Source organism: Erythrolamprus reginae, chromosome 2 (assembly GCF_031021105.1).
Source record: "Erythrolamprus reginae isolate rEryReg1 chromosome 2, rEryReg1.hap1, whole genome shotgun sequence".
Classification (NCBI taxonomy): Eukaryota; Metazoa; Chordata; class Lepidosauria; order Squamata; family Dipsadidae; genus Erythrolamprus; species Erythrolamprus reginae.
The window spans coordinates 271,732,143-271,753,078 of NC_091951.1; the positions used below are offsets into that span (position 1 = coordinate 271,732,143).

General features: G+C 42.8%; 1 long non-coding RNA gene across 3 annotated transcripts; it reads left to right on the top strand.

Moving 5' to 3' along the window:
• Positions 1 to 984: 984 nt before the first annotated feature.
• LOC139162371 (uncharacterized) lies at positions 985 to 20,544 on the top strand. 3 transcript variants are annotated; one of them, XR_011558311.1, is made up of 5 exons: positions 985 to 1,920; positions 3,239 to 3,399; positions 7,393 to 7,696; positions 10,668 to 10,750; positions 19,019 to 20,544. It is a non-coding gene; the product is annotated as an uncharacterized lncRNA (long non-coding RNA). The 3 variants fall into 3 exon arrangements; XR_011558310.1 differs by lacking the exon at positions 10,668 to 10,750; XR_011558309.1 differs by lacking the exons at positions 7,393 to 7,696; positions 10,668 to 10,750.
• Positions 20,545 to 20,936: the final 392 nt, after the last annotated feature.

Consider the following 20,936-nt stretch of genomic DNA (forward strand, 5'->3'; position numbering starts at 1 on the left):
CCTTCGCTTCTCATCCAAAAGAACTGAAAAAAGTTTCTTGGTTGGAAAGCGAAGCTTTTGATAGAAGAAAAAAAACCCACCCAGTGCAGCGCTATGGTCAGAGTGCAACACTTACAATCTGTTGTAAGCCGCCCTGAGTCTCAGAAGGGCAGCCTAGAAATCAAATCAATAAGTAAGTAAATAAATAAATTCAGGTAACTGCCAGCTGTAGTTCAGCAGTCCAAATCTCAGCACCGGTTCAAGGTTGAACTCAGCCTTCCATCTTTCCGAGGTAGGTAAACTGAGGACCCAGATTTTATTTAATTGATTGATTGGATTTTTATGTCACCCCTCTCCGAAGACTGGGGCGGCTTACAACATATGGTAAAAAACAATACAATGACAAATACAATTAACTAACTAGGTAACTAAGCTAAAATCCCTAATATTTTTTTAAGTTGTTGTTATTATTATTATTATTTAGATCCGTTGTACACATTCAGGCTTCAGCCATACGTACATTCATCGGGCAAGGGTGGGTGTAAGATCTAATTGCCCCAACCCTGGCGACATAAGTGAGTCTTAACACCCTTATTTATTTTTTTATTCGATTACAACAGGTTAGCAATAGCACTTTTTAAAAAAACAGCCATCATATTGCCCCCCCCCCCCCCAATCTGGATCCTCTTAGGGAAGGCGAGGATGGAGGCAGTACGAATCTCTGGGGGGAACTTATTTCAGACGGTCGGGGGCCCCCACAGAGAAGGATCTTTTTGGGGGCGACATGCTGATTCTGTAAACTGCTTAGTAGGGGTTGTAAAGCGATATATAAGTCTAAATGCTATTGCCTTTGCCAGGGGGGGAAGCACTTTTGGGTACAGTATTTTGCAGCCTTGCTGAAACTTAGAGGCAGAATCCCTCAAATAACCAGCTTAAGTCTTGAAAGGAGCCGCCGGCTTCAATAGGAAACGCCCAGCTTTCACGCGGTCGATCCCTAAAGAAAAAGGCGCAAAAGAGAGCGAGAGGCGGGTCGCCGGCGCGCGCAAATGCGAGCCTGCGCTCGCGGAAAGGCCGCGGCCCTCATGGCAACGAGGGACCCACGAGTCGTTTTGTTTGGCATGGAGGGCAAACGGAACGGACGGCATTGCTCGTTGGTAATGGCGGGAGGGGGGGAGGCTGAAGACGCCAAAAGCGATATTTTGAACACCTCTTTTTAGGGTCCTCGTTTGTCGCCTCCGGGGTTTTTTTGCAGGCCTTTTTCTTGCTTTCGTTTCCGGACAACTTTTTTTTTTAAGGTTTGCGACGTTTGGCGAAGGCGGACGCGTATAATTGGAAATAAGTCTTCGTTTGAGGGGACTTAATTTCGTCCTTGGCAAGGGTCGGGGTTGAGGGGAGGTAGGCAGAGGATCAGCAGAAATCTATCTCGGCCCAGACGATTTATGGGGAACAGCTGCTTCCACGCCTTACTTTCCACTTCATGAGGGGGGGAAGAGAAGTGGGAGATTTCCGTACAATTTCGCATCTTTTCGTCTGGCTGATTAACGGCTAAAAACCCCACCGCCTCCTTGGAAAATTCAAGGTTTCTTTTCGGCCGGCATTCTGAGAAATTAGTTCTACAACGGCCGTAAATTTGAATAGTTAAATACGCGGACGTTTCGTTTCAAACGGTCTGAGGGACCAACGCTTTTTTCTGTTCCATTAAGGATGTCCGTTATCAGTTGCTGATTGGAAGTTTCGCTCTTGAAAGGAAAATTTACCTCTTTCCACCGGCCCTAAAAGATACTGAATATAATAGTGGAATGAAAACGGTTCGACATATTATATGCGACGTTGTTACTCAAATGCAAAATAACATTTAAATAATACAATAAGTATTTAATGTGAAGCACCTGAATAGAATTGGGAATTTGTGGATCTTCAGGGGACTGGAGACAGCTAGAGGTAAGATTTCTAATTCAGATACCGGTTGAAGAACAAAACAGTTAATTCCCACAAAGAGGAAAGATTATTGGAATAGCATAGAATAGAATAGAATTCTTTATTGCCCAGTTGTGATGGGACACACAAGGAATTTGTCTTTGATGCATATGCTCTCAGTGTACATAAAAGAAAAGAATCATGAGGGACAAGGCTTAATTATTGTCATAGGCTACAAATCAGCAATGAGGAAACTATCAATATTAATATAAATAGTAAGGATACAAGCAACAAGTTACAGTCATACAATCATGTGGGAGGAGATAAGTGATAGGAACAATGAGAAGACTAATAGTAATAGTAATGTAGCCTTAGTGAATAGTTTGACAGTGGTGAGGGAAATATTTAGATTAGCAGAGTGATGGCATTCAGGAAAAAAAATGCTATTGTGTCTAGTTATCTTGGTGTGCAATGCTCTATAGTGTCATTTTTGAAGGTAGGAGTTGAAACTTTATGTTCAGGATGCGAGGGATCAGTAAATATTTTCACAGCCCTCTGACTCATGCAGTGTACAGGTCCTCAGTGGAAGGCAGGTTGGGAGTAATTGCTTTTTCTACAGTTCTGATTACCCTCTGAAGTCTGTGTCTGTTTTGTGGGGTTGCAGAACCGAACCAGGCAGTTATAGAAGTGCAGATAATTGTTATGATAACATTCCAGGTTTGCCTCAAGACTCCCACTCCAAATTATGACTTCAACAGCAAAACCTACTTTATCTAAGTTGACAGTGAAACAAAATGAACCATTATATGTGCTGTCAATAGAAAATGCTACTTTCTCTATCTTTTCCCAGTGTACAGTATATAAATTAGGACATTTCACCTAGTTAGAGGAATCCCTCCTCCCCCATCCAGGTCATGTCAGGGCCAAATTGATTATGAAGACAACTCTACTATTATTCATACACTTTAAAAAATACAAACCTTTATGCCCAATTGCCAATGACAGAATATGATGCAAACAATCAGAGTGATTGTCCAAAGTGGCCAGAGGGAGAAATTTGGTCCCCACAAAAACTTAAAAGACCAGATTTAAAGGTCAAGACATCTAGGCTTTGATTTAAATTTTACATTATTTATTAGTTGTGTTCGTGTGACATGATAGGCCAAGGTAATGGATCAATAACAATGTATGTGCCACAGAAAAACATCTTGCAGAAATGGATACTGTGAAGAATATGTTTTATTAATCAGATTGAGATATCTTGTGTTTTCTGAACTGACTCCAAGGGTATAAACCCCTGGTTTAGAATTGCAGAAACGAATAATCAAACCTTTGTTTTCAGATTTTAATTTCTGTACAATATACAGAACTTTTTAAGAGCCACAGCGGCGCAGTGGTTAGAGTGCAGTACTGCAGGCTACTTCTGCTGATAACCAGCTGCCAGCAGTTTGGCAGATCGAATCTCACCAGGCTCAAGATTGACTCAGTCTTCCATCCTTCGAGGTGGGTAAAATGAGGACCCAGATTGTTGGGGGAAATATATGTTGACTCTCTAAATTGTTTAGAGAGAGGCTGTAAAGCACTGTGAAGCTGTATATAAGTCTAAATGCTATAATGCTGTAACAACCAATTCACTTCCAGAAGAGGTCATGACAGCCTGAATAGCTTCAAGGCAGGATTAGACAGATTCATGGATGCCAAGTGTATCAGTGGTTATTGAAATGGATGTCCAAGTGCCGCTTCTATGTTGGTTGAGGCAGGCAGGGTTCCCTTGGGTACCATTTGTTGGGAATCAAGGGAAAGGGAGGGTTTTGCCTTCTTTTTCTGCTCAAGATCCCCATGTACAATTGGTGGGCCACTATGTGACGCAGAATGCTGGCCTTGATGGGCTTTGGCCCGATTCAGCATGGCTCTTCTTATTTTTTGGATAAAATAATGGCCTGATCTTGTTCAGCCTTTCATTAGCTTTGCATAATATGGAACCAAGCCTCTGTCAATTAACAGAATTAACTGCCCTAAACTCATGCACAATCATAAGGTATGCTGGTTACATATGAAAGGACTGGTGATGAGGCCTTAGTTTACCAAGTAAAACTAAATAAACTGAGGCCTATGGTGGCAAAGGGAACCTGTAGGAAAGGACATGATGAAATATTATGGGAAAATAGACTTCTTGTATGTTATTAGTTTTTGAGATGGCTTTTGTAAACAAGACCATTGTGTTTCACTAAAATCATTTGGTCATATAATAAATTGTAGGTTACTTACATTTGCTTGTCAAAGTGCCTCTATATGCTTGGTAAAGAAGCACTGGGATGTGACTAGAGCAATGATGGTGAACCTATGGCACGTGTGCCACAAGTGGCACATGGAGCTACTTGTGGCATGTTTAATAATCTGTCATCCTTCCTCAAAACACCATCTTTGCCAATCCTCAAGGCTTTTATTTTTTTTATCATTTTAAACTCCTATATTTTCTCCTTGCCTTCCGTTTTACCAAAATATAGAATCTTTTTCATTTCCATTCTGACTTCTTTGTTACTCTGCCATTTCCGGGGTGTCAGGTCATATCTATTCTTTATTTTTTTTAGTGCTTAAAGCAATGCTTAAATCATCAAGAATATGACCATCAACCCCTCATTCAATCAAGCCATTTTACAATTCATTTCCAAAAACCACTATTTCATTAATATTATGTCCTTTAATCAGTTCCTTTTGGGAATGCCCCTCTGGTGATACTTTTCTATTTCCATTTCTCTGTTGCTCATTCAATTCCAGTTGTTGAAGATTCTTTTCTTCTTCAGTTTCATTACAGTCTAGATGTGAGCTTTCAGTATAAAAAAAGTTGTTTTCATTTCTAATTTCTTCTTTCCATTCCTGGATCTCTTTAAGTATATCATTGAACAAATCTCTTATATCTTCCATCTTTTGCAAAGTTAATGTATCAAAAAGTTTTATCCAAATATCCAATTAACCTTTATAGCATCCAAAAGCCAAAATTTTCCAAAAAAGATTAATCCTTCTTTTCTTTTTACCCTTCCTAAGTTCAAATAAAGTTCAAGCCCAAGAAGTTCTTTCTATTTATTTTTCAGTTCCTATTACAGTGATCCCCCGATCATTGCGGGGGTTCCGTTCCAGGACCCCCCGCAACGAGCGGGTTTTTGCGAAGTAGCGCTGCGGAAGTAAAAACACCATCTGCGCATGCGCAGATGGTGTTTTTACTTCCGCAGCGTTAGCGAGGAGCCGGACTCAGCTGGGAAGCGGCGCTGGGGTTTCCCCACCGCCCACGCAAACTCCTCGCTGCCGCTCGCCCGCCCTTCGCCTGCCCACCCCGCTCGCTTGCGCCGCTTCCCAGCTGAGTCCTGAAGCGAATTCTCAGCTGGGAAGCGGCCCCAGCGAACGGCGTGGGCGGGAGAAGGGCGGGCATGCGCGCGGGCAGGCAGGCTGCGGACAAGCCGTTCGCTCGGGCCGCTTCCCAGCTGAGTACTCAGCTGGGAAGTGGCCCGAGCAAACGGCGTGGGCGGGAGAAGGGTGCGCGGGCAGGCAGGCTGCGGACAAGCCGTTCGCTCGGGCCGCTTCCCAGCTGAGTACTCAGCTGGGAAGCGGCCCCAGCGAACGGTGTGGGCGGGAGAAGGGCGCGCGAGCCACGGGCGCGCGGGCTGGCAGGCTGCGGAGAAGCCGTTCGCTGGGGCCGCTTCCCAGCTGAGTACTCAGCTGGGAAGCGGCCCCAGCGAACGGCGTGGGCGGGAGAAGGGCGCGCAAGCCACAGGCGCGCGGGCAGGCAGGCTGCGGACAAGCCGTTCGCTCGGGCAGCTTCCCAGCTGAGTACTCAGCTGGGAAGCGGCCCCAGCGAATGGCGTGGGCGGGAGAAGGGCGCGCGGGCAGGCAGGCTGCGGACAAGCCGTTCGCTCGGGCCGCTTCCCAGCTGAGTACTCAGCTGGGAAGCGGCCCCAGCGAACGGCGTGGGCGGGAGAAGGGCGCGCGAGCCACAGGCGCACGGGCAGGCAGGCTGCGGACAAGCCGTTCGCTCGGGCCGCTTCCCAGCTGAGTACTCAGCTGGGAAGCGGCCCCAGCGAACGGCGTGGGCGGGAGAAGGGCGTGCGGGCAGGCAGGCTGCGGACAAGCCGTTCGCTCGGGCCGCTTCCCAGCTGAGTACTCAGCTGGGAAGCGGCCCCAGTGAACGGCGTGGGCGGGAGAAGGGCGCGCGAGCCGCGGGCTGGCAGGCTGCGGACAAGCCGTTCGCTCGGGCCGCTTCCCAGCTGAGTACTCAGCTGGGAAGCGGCCCCAGCGAACGGCGTGGGCGGGAGAAGGGCGCGCGAGCCACAGGCGCGCGGGCAGGCAGGCTGCGGACAAGCCGTTCGCTCGGGCCGCTTCCCAGCTGAGTACTCAGCTGGGAAGCGGCCCCAGCGAACGGCGTGGGCGGGAGAAGGGCGCGCGGGCAGGCAGGCTGCGGACAAGCCGTTCGCTCCGGCCGCTTCCCAGCTGAGTACTCAGCTGGGAAGCGGCCCCAGCGAACGGCGTGGGCGGGAGAAGGGCGCGCAAGCCGCGGGCAGGCAGGCTGCGGACAAGCCGTTCGCTCGGGCCGCTTCCCAGCTGAGTACTCAGCTGGGAAGCGGCCCCAGCGAACGGCGTGGGCGGGAGAAGGGCGCGCGGGCAGGCAGGCTGCGGACAAGCCGTTCGCTCGGGCTGCTTCCCAGCTGAGTACTCAGCTGGGAAGCGGCCCCAGCGAACGGCGTGGGCGGGAGAAGGGCGCGCGGGTGGGCAGGCTGCGGACAAGCCGTTCGCTTGGGCCGCTTCCCAGCTGAGTACTCAGCTGGGAAGCGGCCCGAGCGAAGCGGCAGCAGCGAGGAGTTTGCGTGGGCGGTAGGGAAACTCCTCGCTGATGACCGCCAAGAGGGGGAAGACCTAGGGAAGCCGCCCAGCAGCTGATCTGCCCGGCGCCATCTACGCATGTGCCCATAGAAAAAAAAAGGGCGCGCATGCGCAGATGGTGTTTTGACTTCCGGGTTGAAAAATCGCAAATTAGCCTGTTCGCAATGGTCGGGGACGCAATAACCGGGGGATCACTGTAATCACTTGTGAAAAAAAACACCAATCTGGCCAATCCCAAGTCCAACGAAATATTGCCTCAACATCACCAGCTGATGTCGTCAGTATACAATCACGGTTACTCTCAATTCTTCAATTCTGGCTTGTATAATCACTTTGAAATTTAAATGATGCTAATTCTGAAAGTAGTATTCCCAACTTCCACAGATAAAAACAATTTGTAAAATTCTTGAGTTTTAAAATAAATTTTAAAGTTCATTTAAATGCCGAATAATATGTCCAAAAATAGTAAAGCTGCAGCCATTTCCACTTCCGCCCAACTTCCAAAACAAAGAGATTTTTTAAAATCTGAATCAAGGTTCCCTCTGGCAAAATCGCTCACCCTTTCCAACAGGCTTTCAGTCTTCTCACCCTCCAGCACAAGACTTATGTTTCTTCTCCTTCCAGATGACTCCCGACGCTTCAAATCCTATCTTCCGAGCACGGCTATGGTGACCGAGGTTGTTTCACCTACTGTTGTTCAAGTTCGCAGTTCTACCTGTCGTGGGGCATGCCAGTCCCAAAAACGACAGGAGACGAAGACCCCCTTTTCACCCCCCCTCCAGGGAGGTTCCAGGCCGATCCGACAGAAATTGGCACCTCCAAACAGCGGGAATTTGGCATTCCCCTGCGAGCGCGAAGGAGAAGGCATCTCGCCGCAGCACTGACCACGCCCCTCTCAACACTGACACAACATTGCTGAGAAACTGAGGTAGCCACAGTTTCACATAATTTTCATGTTTACAATGCAAGTGACAGATTGCAGATACAGCATGAAAGTCTATAAATAACCACCATAAGTTAACTGTCATAGACATTCTTAGTCCAGTAATCCAAGATCTAAAACTAAATCCCATATTATATAATGGTGGGGAAATCACTATTTTCTATAAGTTACACAGATTGCTAAAAATAAATGTTAAAATAAATTTAAGTATACCTTTTATAAGGATAAAGTCCTTATAAATGCAGGATGCATTTGGATGGGTGGATGTTGGTGTGTACCAAGAACTTGGTGTCAATGTCTGAGTGTTGCAGGATGCAGGATGGGTGGATGTTGGTGTGTACCAAGAACTTGGTGTCAATGTCTGAGTGTTGGAGTTGTCACGAAGGGGGGGGGCACACAGTTGGATGTCAGGTACTGGATGCTGTAATGAACTCACAATAAGTGGGTCAGGGGTGAAACAGCTGCATCCAGTCAGAAGCCATGAATCCCGATTTGTTGAGGCCTGCAGAGAGCTAGTGAAGAGTCCTTGCTGGAGCAGGTTGGGAGCAGGCATGGGCGGAATATGCCATGCCCTCAGCAGAATTATTGGTTGCCAGAAGCCAGTAATGCTGGCTAGAAACATTTTTATTTTTGTATTAATTGTGTGCCAAGCTAAGTCCAATAAAGATTTCTGTTGGCCCCTCAATGTGGCCTCTTCCTTTGCTGGCCAAACTTAGAAAGGTGACACTTGGTCCCAATTGAGGCCACGGCCAATATAACCAGAATATATATTTCCATCTAACAGAAAAGTAATTTTTCAAAAATCGGAACTAGATGCATTTGGGACCGGTAAGATAAGCAGAGAGAAAATAGGTTGGATCTGGCCACAGTTATAGAGAAGTACATTCCAGAAATCTCCCCAATGAATCTTAAAGATCAGAATTGTGCAAGTCTCAGTATTTCCTCTGACACTGCAGCATCCTGTGGTCACATGACCCTGATTTATGGTATCTTTCCTAGAATTATATCCTGTTTCCAGCAAAAAGGAAAAAGACCATTGTAAACAATGGTTTTGCTTGGTAACGGCTGCAAAAAATGCAGTAAAATCAAGTGCAATTAGAATGGTGCTTTTACTTTTATTTTTTTCTAATTCAACATCATGTTATAAATAAATTACCATGTGTCGGGGTCAGGGGTGAAATGCTCCCGGTTTTCTTGTGCCAGTTGGTCATTGGAGACCCAGTCGCAAAGGGAGTGCGAGGCTCCCCCACCTGTCTGGAAGCCGCCATCTGGGCATGCGCAAAGCATTCTGTAAATGCGTAGAGGGTAAAAGAACCCAAATGGTGGCATGTGAGCAGAGCCTCATGCTCCCTTCATGATCAGCTCTCCGACGACCAACAAGCACAAGTGAAACAGGAGCATATCACTCCAGTCTGGGTTCTATTATTCTCTTTGTCCACTTCTAAAACCTGAAAGGCCGGAGCAAATTTAGTAGGTGGGAAGGAAAACCAGCAAAAAAAAGACATATGACTAAGTTAAAAAATATGATGGATCTGCCTGGAAAATGCAAAGAGAGAAATTCAGGGAAAATAATCCCCAGGGTTACTGAAGTTACCATTCTAAGTTTGTTTTCCTCTTTCTTAGAGATCACATGATCCACAACTAATTCTAGACATCAAGCTCTATTTACTATCTTACCATATTTAAATTATTAAATTATTAAAATGACTAAACTTCTACATCTAAGAAATCAAACTGTTAGTCAGCAGCAAAATCTCTGCTCTTTTAAAAGTTCTTGCACACATTCCAAATTCAGACATCATATATTCTTTGGAGTTCTTTGGGATTTTCCAGAGAGGAAGAGCATCTCTGTTTGTTTTACTATTGGTCACTTAGGATGAAGGGCAAGATACACATCCAATGGGTTGGTTCTTTGACATAATTATTTATAAATTTTACTGTAAACTTACTGTATTTATCGGAGTATCAGACTCACCTTTTTCCCCCCAAAAGAGGGTGAAAATGATGGTGTGTCTTATACACCGAATAGAGCCATTTTTGGCCTCCCAAAGCCCCACCCCCCCTCATGCCATTTTTTGCAAATCCAAAACCGGGGGTTTGGAAGGCCTGCAGAGTGTTCCTGGGGGTGGGGGAAGGCAAATACACCCCCATTTTTTAACAAAAATGGGCGTTTTTGCCTTTCACCAGCCTCCAGGAACTCTGCAGGTTTCGCAAACTCTGTGTGCCCTGTTTTTCGTAAAAACAGGTGAAAAATGGATCAGCTTTTGCAAAAAACAGGGCGCGCAGAGGGTTTGGGAGGCTTGCAGAGTGCTGCTTGGGGCCAGGAAGGACAAAAACTTTTTTTTCTTACCTCTTTGAAATCTTGGTGTGCATCTTATAGTCCGAAAAATAAGATAGGTCCTCATGTCTACTAATTAAATATACTCTTATCATCAACCCTCATGCTCCTCAGATTGGTTCTAGGAAACAAACTCACTTTGCTGCAAATTATTGTATGAGGATATACACAAATGCCGACTTTACACATTTTCTTCCTGATATCTGATGCAAGAATGTCAATTGTAGCATTTATAGTATATTATTATATAGACTGATGTACTGTATCATCATTTATTTCCTTCTCCATTTCCTATGTACTTACGGACAAAGGAACATGTTGCTTCAAACATACATCTCTGTGTTTAGTGGGCATAAAGACATTCAGATGTCTCCGGGTATAATCCTGGAGCTAACTTTCACATTTGTGGTCTCCTCTTCATAGCTGATTTTCTTCAATGTAGGCTCTCACTTCAGGAAAGGTGTATTAACTATGCTGATTTTCTATCCTGATGCTATATTTGCCTTGCCCACTTCTTAACACAACTATTCTGTCAGACAAGCTTCCCATTGTGCCAGAAATTAGATGTCCTCATATAATTATTCCTCCCTTGAACTCCCTTTGTGGTTATTTCCTTAGGATTAGGAATTCCGAGGATGAACATGTTAAGTATGCTGACCCGACAAGTTAAAGCCAAACCAACCAAATGACATTTCGACTTAGTACGTTGTGCGAGTCTAGTCGTACTAGTTTGTAATGTATGGTTTATGACTTCACAGATATGAAGACAGCCATTTTTTTATTTATAAAGGGAATCAAGGTTACACACCATAGTTTAATGCAATGCATGAGCCAGTGACTACGGTTCCTGGCCTATGCCAAACAGTTCAGTAACTCTGTTCAGACAGCAGGTGCCTCTCCCTCACTGCAGTACATTAACAGTAGAAAAACAAGCAGAAACCTTTAACAAACAAGCAAACCTTTCCTAAACATCAAGCATCCTCAGACATTAAGCCATCCACTCAAACACACAACGTGCATACCCTCCCATACCATTATCCGTTCACAATGCTGTATAACAGTCTATAGGCACACAGTGTTGCAAATCTTTCCCAGGAAAATTCATTTTTGAGTGTTCTATTAAATGATGACCCAGTTAATCAACCTGATTAATTTATCGTGGCTTCAAAGCTTGGCGAGGCCTGATTTGTAAAAGGGACGCAGAGGGGCAGGCAAAAGCCACCCCTGTATTACTTGACACAGATCCTCCGATTCATTTTAGGGACACTAAAAAAAATTAATTGGACCAGTGACTTAGAACATTGAAGGGTTGCTGCATGACTCATTAAACTGACATTCAGAACATTTGTAATTCACAATGCAAGACGGATAGAATCCTATATGCACTCTATACGTTTGTGCTCTTTTATCACAGGCCGGCTCCAGTTCATAGGAGGCCTTCTGATTAGAATGTCACCATCAATTGAGAGAGAAGACAACCGTAATGGAGCTAGATTTGATAAACTGGCAGAGTGTGACAAAGGAAGCTTGGGACTCTTTAAAAGAGACTACACAATTAATTGCTACCTTTTTATTTATGATACTTAATTTCCTTTTAGATACAGCTAGTTTTCCCCTGTGGCAGGGAAGGTCAGAAATAAGTAGATTGTTTCAAGTGATTAAGCAAATGCTTTCCTCTCAGTGCTATTTTTAATACTGCTCATCTAATGACGAAATGTCTTGGCTAAAGGGCTTCAATCCATGTCTTAAACAATTTCTTTTCTGGATGAAGAGTCTATTTCATTTATTCCCTCTTTACCCTGATAAATAATTATATCAAACTATGCTTTGTTTAATTCTAGCTTGTCAACTAAGCCACAAAAGCTGGGCTCACGCTTAGTACTATGCTCTACATTTTCAGTCTGGCACAGAGTGGTGTCAGGCAGGGTGCCTGTGGACACACCTCTTGGTATTTTGCCTTTTCCACACATTTGTGAGTAAAAGCAGATAAAGAAGCTTATGTACATACTACATACATGCATACATACATATATCAGTGTCAAAGTAAACAATACTGAAACATGGAATATTGTCTGTATCCAGCCATTGGGCATGTTCACACAATACATGAGTTATTTATTTATTTATTCAATTTTTATGCCGCCCTTCTCCTTAAACTCAGTTAAACCACTCTGGCTGCTTAATGCGAATACATTTTTCCTGACCTGCATTCAGTATGGCTGCTTAACTATGCTCAGTTTGGCACTGAATTCAAGCATTGGTACTTCTATGAAGTTTCTCCTATGAAGACATCCATTGAAAGGCACTGTATTATTAGTGTTAGCCTTCCAGGATGAAGTTCCTATCCCACCAAGTTTTAGTGATGCCTATGACATCATTATATCCTCCCATGTTAGCATTACAAGTTCACCTTCTCTGCTTCCCGTTCTTTCCACACCAGTGCAGAAACTTTTAAGATAGTGAGTGGTGCCCTGAGCTTAGCTTTCCTGACTTTCGGTTCCTCCTTTGGTGTGATCGGAAGCTGGAACTGCAACCTCTGTGGCCGGCTCCAAACAATGCCTGAGAGTCTGACTTCTGACCTAAACCCCACCCCCATAGAGGGGATGACACAAAGGTAAGGTGACCAGACATCCCACTTTTGAGCAATTTGTCCCGCATCCCACACCATTTTTAAAAAGTTCCAATTTTTTGAAAGAGATTGTATTGGAGCCAGAAGCACCGTCTCTTCATCCTTTGATGTGATGACATGGCTTGAAGGGATCGCCCAGCAAGCAGTTCAGCTCCCACGCTGCCAGGTGGATGAATACGGGGCGCCAGGTGTCCGGGTTCCGGACCTGGCTTGTCCCAGCGTTCAGCTGATCGGTGGTCCCTCCCCTCAACCGAACCAGGCTTTACTGCAGCAAGGAGCATGCCAAGAAAAGGAGGAGAAGGAGACGAGGCAGGCCCTGCCTCATTGCCAAAAGATGCTTTACAGCTGAGATTTCGGTCAGTGTAAACCTGCAATGGGGTTTCAAACTAGTAACGCGTGGGATACAAGACTTGCATGTATTTCTTACCCGGCTGTCTGGGACTCTGATTCTAATTGGCTGCTGCAACAGCAAACCATAAGGCTCGTGTGTGGAAAAGGTGGTGGCGGCAACTAAAAGGGTGTCCCCGAAAATCGGTTTGCCTCCAAATATCTTTATAACTCCCGGATCCTTTAAATCCCCCTCCCCATATACATACAGAAATGCACGCTTTGCAACCCCGATGCAAAGTGCAGAGGGGAGAAAGTAAAAAATGAAGCAGTGGCCCGAAACATTGGTGCTATCGGCTACGGGTTGCTTTGCACATGCCCAACAGTGAAAATGAGCAAGAGAGAGAGGGAGATCAGCAGGTTGGAGAAGAGATGGATCGCACACCTCTTGGACGTTGAGGGGGAAAGAATATGGAAACAGCTTTCTTTGAGGTGAAGCCCCACCCTAACTATGAAGTGGAAAAACAAATGCTGAGGTAAAATTCTGTAGAAATTTTTCAGTCATCCCCCACCCGGTCAAGGGTGTCCTGCTTTACCAATGTTACAATCTGGTCATCTTACACAAAGGGGGCTTGGCAGGAAGATGTAGGGGAACCACATCTCCCTTCCCCAAGCTGGCAAGCCCCTAGCCAGTGATGTGGAGCTGCAGTAACAAACATGTCTGCCACAAAGCCAAAGGAGAGCAAGAATCAACAAGTTGATTCCTGAGTCCTTCGATATTGGCCGGTATACAAATCTAATAAGTAAGTAAAGTTTGAGCAGGAGGAAAAGTGAGTTATTTACAACCTGAGACAAAAAAGACTTCTTTTTTAAAAAATATTCCCTTTTAACCGTCACAAGAGGGAGGCAACTGACAAAACATGCAGCATGACACAAATACCCTGCTGCATATTTAAGCGCAGTCTGTAAAAAGAAGAATAGAAAAAAAGAGAAGCAAGGAAAGGAAAGCTAGAAGGGGAAAGAAGGAAGACTAAAATATAAGAAAAACAATATTAGACAACAAAAATGGAAAAAGAGAAGAGAGAAAGATAGAGACTAGCAAAATAAAGAAGTTAAAGATATAAATGAGAGAGCTTGGCTTCCCTCTTGTAATTTCCCATTAATCATGTATTTCATCCGTTAATTCTAATTCATCCAATGATTCTGGGATTTTGCCACACCACCTTGTAAGTTATTCAGTTTAGTTGTTTAACTACAGTTGGAACAGGGATGAGCAACTGCCTATGACCCTTTATGACCTGTGGCCTTCAATGCCCAGAATTCCTGAGCCAGGTTGTAAAGGGGCTATAGTTACCTATCCTTGAGTTAGAATTATACAGGGGGTTGTTGCATTTTTTAATTTTAGCTTTTTGTATTTTATTTTCATTATGTCTGTGTCTTGTGTGTAGTACCCTATCTTTTGATACATTTTAATTGGATTTTATTTGTGTGTGTGTGCGTGCATCTGTGTGTGTACTTTTTGCTATATATTCAAAATTGAAGTAAAGCTTTCCTTTATTTTCCTTGAAAATAGAATGACTGGTAATGCTGTTCCCACTTAATTTCTTTGGCAAAAGAAATTAAGACACTTAATTTAATTGCTATTCACTAAGACTATTATTCTGTGCAAAAAAAGTAGGCAATAAATCCTTATTGATTTTCAATAATCGTTCCTTCCCATTTACTTTTCTATCTGCAAAATGGGTACAGTAGCAAACAACATCTAAACATTGCTCAAAAAAGAACGAATCTAAGATTGATTTCATTGTAAATTGTATTAAATGAGCTCTAAGCCCAAATTTAAAAAACAACAAATTTTCCTCATGGAGTCAGGAATTCATTCTGAGTATATAAAAGGAGCCAAAAACCCACCATGATTAATTGCATAGCTAGCACTCTTTACTGTGAAACTTGCTATTTATTTAACAATCTATATTTTTATGAGTAACATGTCATCCTTAATATGACAATATTGAGAGAGAAAGAGAGAGAGATGAATAGTATGTTAACTATCTGCATTTTTATCTTGTCTATTCCCATTATAAGATACATCTTACATGCATGGGGAAAAATTAATCAGAAAACAAGTCCTTTCTGAACACATATGAGACAGTGCTCCCTGTTCTACCATGCTATTACCTAAGATAGAAAGAATTATAATCAGATATTCAGTAGAGTCTCTGTCAGCAAACAGGATTTAAAACATTAAAAAAAACCATCTACCCTTTGCTGCCCTGAGCCTTGAGATCTAATAAGACAGAGAAGCAAACAAACAAATGTCATTGTCACATCTCCCCTGTGACATTTGGAACAGATGCTGATGTGCTAAGTATATTTATCCTGCTTTTCAGATTAGCAATCCAATTGGATTATGCATCCTTAAATCAATGTCAGCTCTTAGCAACCATGTAGATAGATTTTCTCCAGGAATAGTAGTCCCTCTTACTTAAGTCTCTACCTGTCAGAGACCTATATAAGACAGAATACAGAAATTAATGCCTATGACATTTAAGAAGCTGGCTTTGGATTTCCCCCAGTGAGTCACAAATCTGAAAATATGCAGAGAGAAGCACATTGGGATAGGCAAATCCAGTTTTTTAAAGTTGGCAAATACAATAACTAACCCCATAAGATTTCCTATATCAGTATGAGAAGTCTCACACCCTGAATAAATTGAGAACCACCAGGAAGGCTTGGAGAAACATTTATGGATTCACAAATGATACTTTCTGTATACTTTAGATCCGTGATGGCGAAACTATGGCTCACAGAGCCATATCTGAGGACACGTGAGACGTTGCACTATGTCATCTCTAGTGCGCATGTGTGCGCTGACCAGCTGATTTTTAGCCTTCCCATGGCCTTCCCAACAGGCCAACTGGAAGTTTGGAGGCTTCATTGAGGCCTGCACACATGTACAGGAGGGCGTGCAGGGGGGAAGCATGAGCATGCATGGGGAGGGCAGTACATTAAAGGTGTGGGCCCTTTGGCACACGAGCTGAAAATGGTTAGCCATCACTGCTTTAGTCTGGCTTCCTAAAGGCCCAATCATCATATACAGTGATCCCTTGACTTTTGTGGGGGATACGTTCGAAAGTCAAATTTCCGTGAAGTGGAGATGCTCCCTACCTTCCTTCCTTCCCCCTCCCTCCTCCATTCCTGGTTTTACTTACCCCAGAACCCGCAGGGGCAATGGGGCAGTAAGCCGGGGGCTTTGTTGCGCTCGCTGCCGGCGGCGACGACAGCACTGGTGCTCAGGGGCGGGGAAGGGGAAGGGGAAGCTCAAGGCAAGAGGGATCCAAGCCAGGACTCGAAGCCAGGATTCCAGGCCGGTCAGCTGGGAGGTCGGACGCTACCACTAAGGGAGATGGCTTAGGTGGGTGGGCTCGGCTTCAAGTGGAGCGTACCAATGCTCTGAGAATTAAAGGTGAGGGATCGGGAGGCTGGGGTGGAAGTGGAGCTTTTATTTTATAGACAGCGTCTTTAAATAAATTTTAAAAATAAAAAAATACCACGGGTTTTCAAAAATTATATTTATTTATCGAAAACCCGTGGTATAGGCTTTCTGCGAAAGTCAAGGGACTACTGTACTGCCAATCTAGAAATATAGATTTTAATTCACACATTAACGGATAGATGTGGCCAAAATTATCTTTTGGCATAGCAGTTGATAGGTCCTATCTAAACAAAATAATGGTGACATGGAGGAAACGTTCACAGGGATACAATTTCATTTAATACCTCCTTCCTGATGTTGACCAGCAGGGGTCTCCCTTCTCTTTGGGGAAATGGCTGCTGTTTCACAGTAGTTTTTCCCTTTGGAACAGATTAAGACTAAAGAGTTGAACTGTTGCTAAGAGAAAGTCATCTACTATCCGTCCAGTAGTCCAGATTTAGCAATCCTTTGGGGAAATCTTTTAGCAATTGTTTCCAAAAGGTCCTAATTGTATTTTAGATGCTCTAATGCAGTTTTTCATAAGCTGTGTATTTTTTTTTTCAATTCTGTGATTTATAAATACTAGGATCAATTATTTTAATTATAATTTCTGTCACATGTTCAAGAAGTGAAAGATTCCATAGAGTGACACAATTATTTCCTAAATTCATCTTGATAAACCTTTTTTGAATTAAGACTGACTATGCAGTATGTGTTGTATAGATTACTAGATGATTGTGCAGTTATCTGGACCCTAAAACCTTGTCAGTGGGACTACCATGACCGTAATCATTCAGTTTTGATTTTCAAATCTTGATACTTTGTGATGGGTGAAATCTTCTGAAGTCTGCTACTGGCTTGCTTTGCGCACACTTTGCACATGCATGGGTGCCACAAGAACTACTGTGCAGCGGTGAAAAAGGAGCATCAGTCTGCAAATGTAAATAGAACAGCAAAGGGGGCATCAGCTGTGCCACACAACTTAGATTAGTTAGAAAGCAGGAAATCTTGCTTTCTAGCTAATGTAGATCATGTGGCACAGCTAATCGTTACACAGCTGATCATCCAATATTTTGGTTCATACCGATTTGCCCGAATCGGTAGCATTTTTTACTACTGGTCCAGGTGAACCAGTCCCAACCATTCCACCTCTGATTTGTGATCATTGTCAATTCATTGTTTATTTGTTTATTTATTTATATTTTTATTTTGTCCAATACACAATAAGGGTTTTAGTGCGTATATATCTATATACACAGTAAAATACATGATGAAGGTTATAGAGGAGATACTCATAGTAAAATATATCTAAGAAATAATAGAAATGTATAGTAATAGAACATATCAATGAAAGAATAGAAGAAGAGATATAGGAATAGAAGAAAAGTATAGGAGATATAGGAGAGCAATAGGACAGGGGACGGAAGGCACTCTAGTGCCTATTAGGAATCTGGATAGGTCAACCCAAAATAATCAAAGGGTAAAGTGTTGGGGGTTTGGGGATTACACTATGGAGTCTGGTAATGAGTTCCACGCTTTGACAACTCGGTTACTGAAGTCATATTTTTTACAGTCAAGTTTGGAGTGGTTAATATTAAGTTTAAATCTGTTGTGTGCTCTTGTGTTGTTGTGGTTAAAGCAGGACGTTGCAGTATATGATCTTGTGGGCAATACTTAGATCTTGTTTAAGGCGTCTTAGTTCTAAATTTTCTAGCCCAGGATTGAAAGTCTAGTCTCGTAGGGTATTTTATTTCGAGTGGAGGAGTGAAGGGCTCTTCTGGTGAAGTATCTTTGGACATTTTCAAGGGTGTTAATGTCTGAGATGCGATATGGGTTCCAAACAGATGAGCTGTATTCGAGGATGGGTCTGGCGAAAGTTTTGTAAGCTCTGGTAAGTAGTGTGAGAGCAGAAGCTACGTAGGATTAGATTTACAGTCTTCAGTTCTGCTGTTTTCTGGTGTTGCCACATCAATTCCCTTCAACCATAATTAAACCTGGGTGTTATGAGCCTTTTATCGGTCTGTATTTGGAAATCCCACAATATTTTAGCCTGCTCGTTTTTAAATAATTTTTCAGCTCTATGTTCCCACCAATCTTTCATCACTGGGATATGATAATTTTTACAGATGTTCCAGTGAATCATTTTGGCAATTGTGTTGTTGTTGTTTATAATCAGATGGTGAGATTTTCTTGCACAAGCTGAGTATATGATCTAATTTTTTTTCCTGCTTTAAACCATTTGTACTTTGAGTCATTTGATGATTTTTCGATTCTGGGTTTGATTGCATTCCTTTAAATAGCTTGCCCTTGTGTAGCCAAAATCAAGCCCTTGGGGATTTTGCAACCCACTGAGATGTTTATCTTTCTCCCTTTTCCCCTTCCAGCTTTTGTGGAAACTAACCATGTAATGCTTTTCCTTGGCAACATTCTGTTTGTGTTTTTACTACATTATTACGATTTTCACTTTTTGTTTCCTGTACATTTAGTAAGTTCCAATTTTTAACTTGTATTAAATGCTTGTTCTTTGCTGTCTTGCAGATCAGTCAATGAATGTTTTTCTTCTTCAACAGTTTCACCTGAACTAAAACTCTGTCTCCACTTTTGCCGGCCAGTTCATTCAGTGACTGTTTCAAACCTACAACAGCACTGAAAAAAAGTGACTGATGACCGTTTTTCAAAGTTACGACCTTTGCGGCATCCCCATAATCACATGATCAAAATCCAGACACTGGGCAATTAGTTCATATTTATGACTGTCGCTATGTCCTAAGGTCATGTGATCACCTTATGCAACCTTCTAACAAGCAAAGTCAAGGGGAAGCTAGATTCACTTAACAACCATGTTACTATCAACTGTAGTGAGTCATTTAACAACTGAGGCAACAAAGGGGTTGCCCCAAGAAATGGGACGAACTTTCACTTAACAAATGTCTCAGGAACAGAAATTTTGGCACCAATTGTGGCTGTAAGTCTACCTGTAATCTATCAATATCACCACGGAGATGTAATGCATATCGGTAGTAGTCAGTTTTCTTATTTTTTTGTTCAAAGTGTCCAGTTGAGCTTATGTCCAGTTAATTCCAGCAATGCATTATGTCACAGATACGACACACGTATTGATGGATTTGATGGTGTTGCCATCACTCAATTTTAGTTTTTAAATTATTGACAAGGTTCCAAGTAACATCCAAATTTAAATCAGAGTCCAAGTCAAGGCATTCCTCAAAGTTCCAATTTATTTCCAGAGACATCCTGGCACCTACATCGGGGAACCTGAATCTGAGCTTCCCACTCAGTTGAAAGTTCACATACCTTGCCCCCCCACACACACACAAACATGTCAAGTTGCCCACTCAGGTTGTGCCAGCGGGACAACTCCTTCTGCTTCCAACCAGGTGGTGGACATATGATAGCCTTGAACTTCTCGAAATAATGCTTTGTGGCTGCATCTGCTCCCTCATGAAATCACCCATCCCAAGTTCCCATAAACATAAGACCTTCTACAGATAGTGTATCAAGCTGTTGATTATCACCAACCTCTGCACCGGCTTGACAATTATTTCCTAATCAGAGTTTAATTTGTTTGTGTGCGATGTTATCCAACTGTAAAATGCCCAGATAATTGCAGGTTTCACTGTGATTTTTCTGATCATTTGACTAATTTGCATTTACATTTCATTATTTTGATTTTACCCAATGTATTGCCACTGTAGCAATGTATTTCTTTATGCCAAATTCCATCGCTATGCATGTATTAAAATTCGGACAGTGTTTCAACAACTAGATTTCCACTTCTGATTTTCCATAAAATTTTAAATCGTTCATATATAGCAAATGTGAGACTTTATTAGCATTTTTTGCTGTCTAAGAGCCAATATTTGTTTTCTTTAAAATCACTGAAAGCGGGATCATGGCAAAGTCAAAAAATAAAGGTGATAAATGACTCACCCAGGAAAATGCCTGTGCTATGGCTGACAAGCCCATCTTTTTCACTTCCAACCACCAATTCTGTATTTCACTGTATCGGGTTTTTTTAAATAAATATTCAAATATTTTTAATGACACCAGCTATCTCCAAACATTTAATAAGGATTCAATTATGTGGTCATGAATCAAATGTCTTTTTATAATCAATCCAGACTATACATAAGCTGTTAAGTTTTTGCAATTCTCCAGAATCATGTTATCAATCAAAGTTCACTTTTTGTACGTCTGTTTTTTCTTTTATTTTCTTTTTGTTCTACTGGGTGATGATCATAATCATCATCATGTATTTTGAATGATGAACATAATGGTAATAGTTGCCATTTCATGATTCCCCATCATGCAGTTATTAAATATTTGCCCAGGCTTAAAGTTGATTACATCATCAGGGAAAAAATGTCTACTTCTGCAGACTACCATGCCCTTTGATCTTCTCTAGGAGGGTTAGTTTCAATGAAAGTATGTTAGGTTT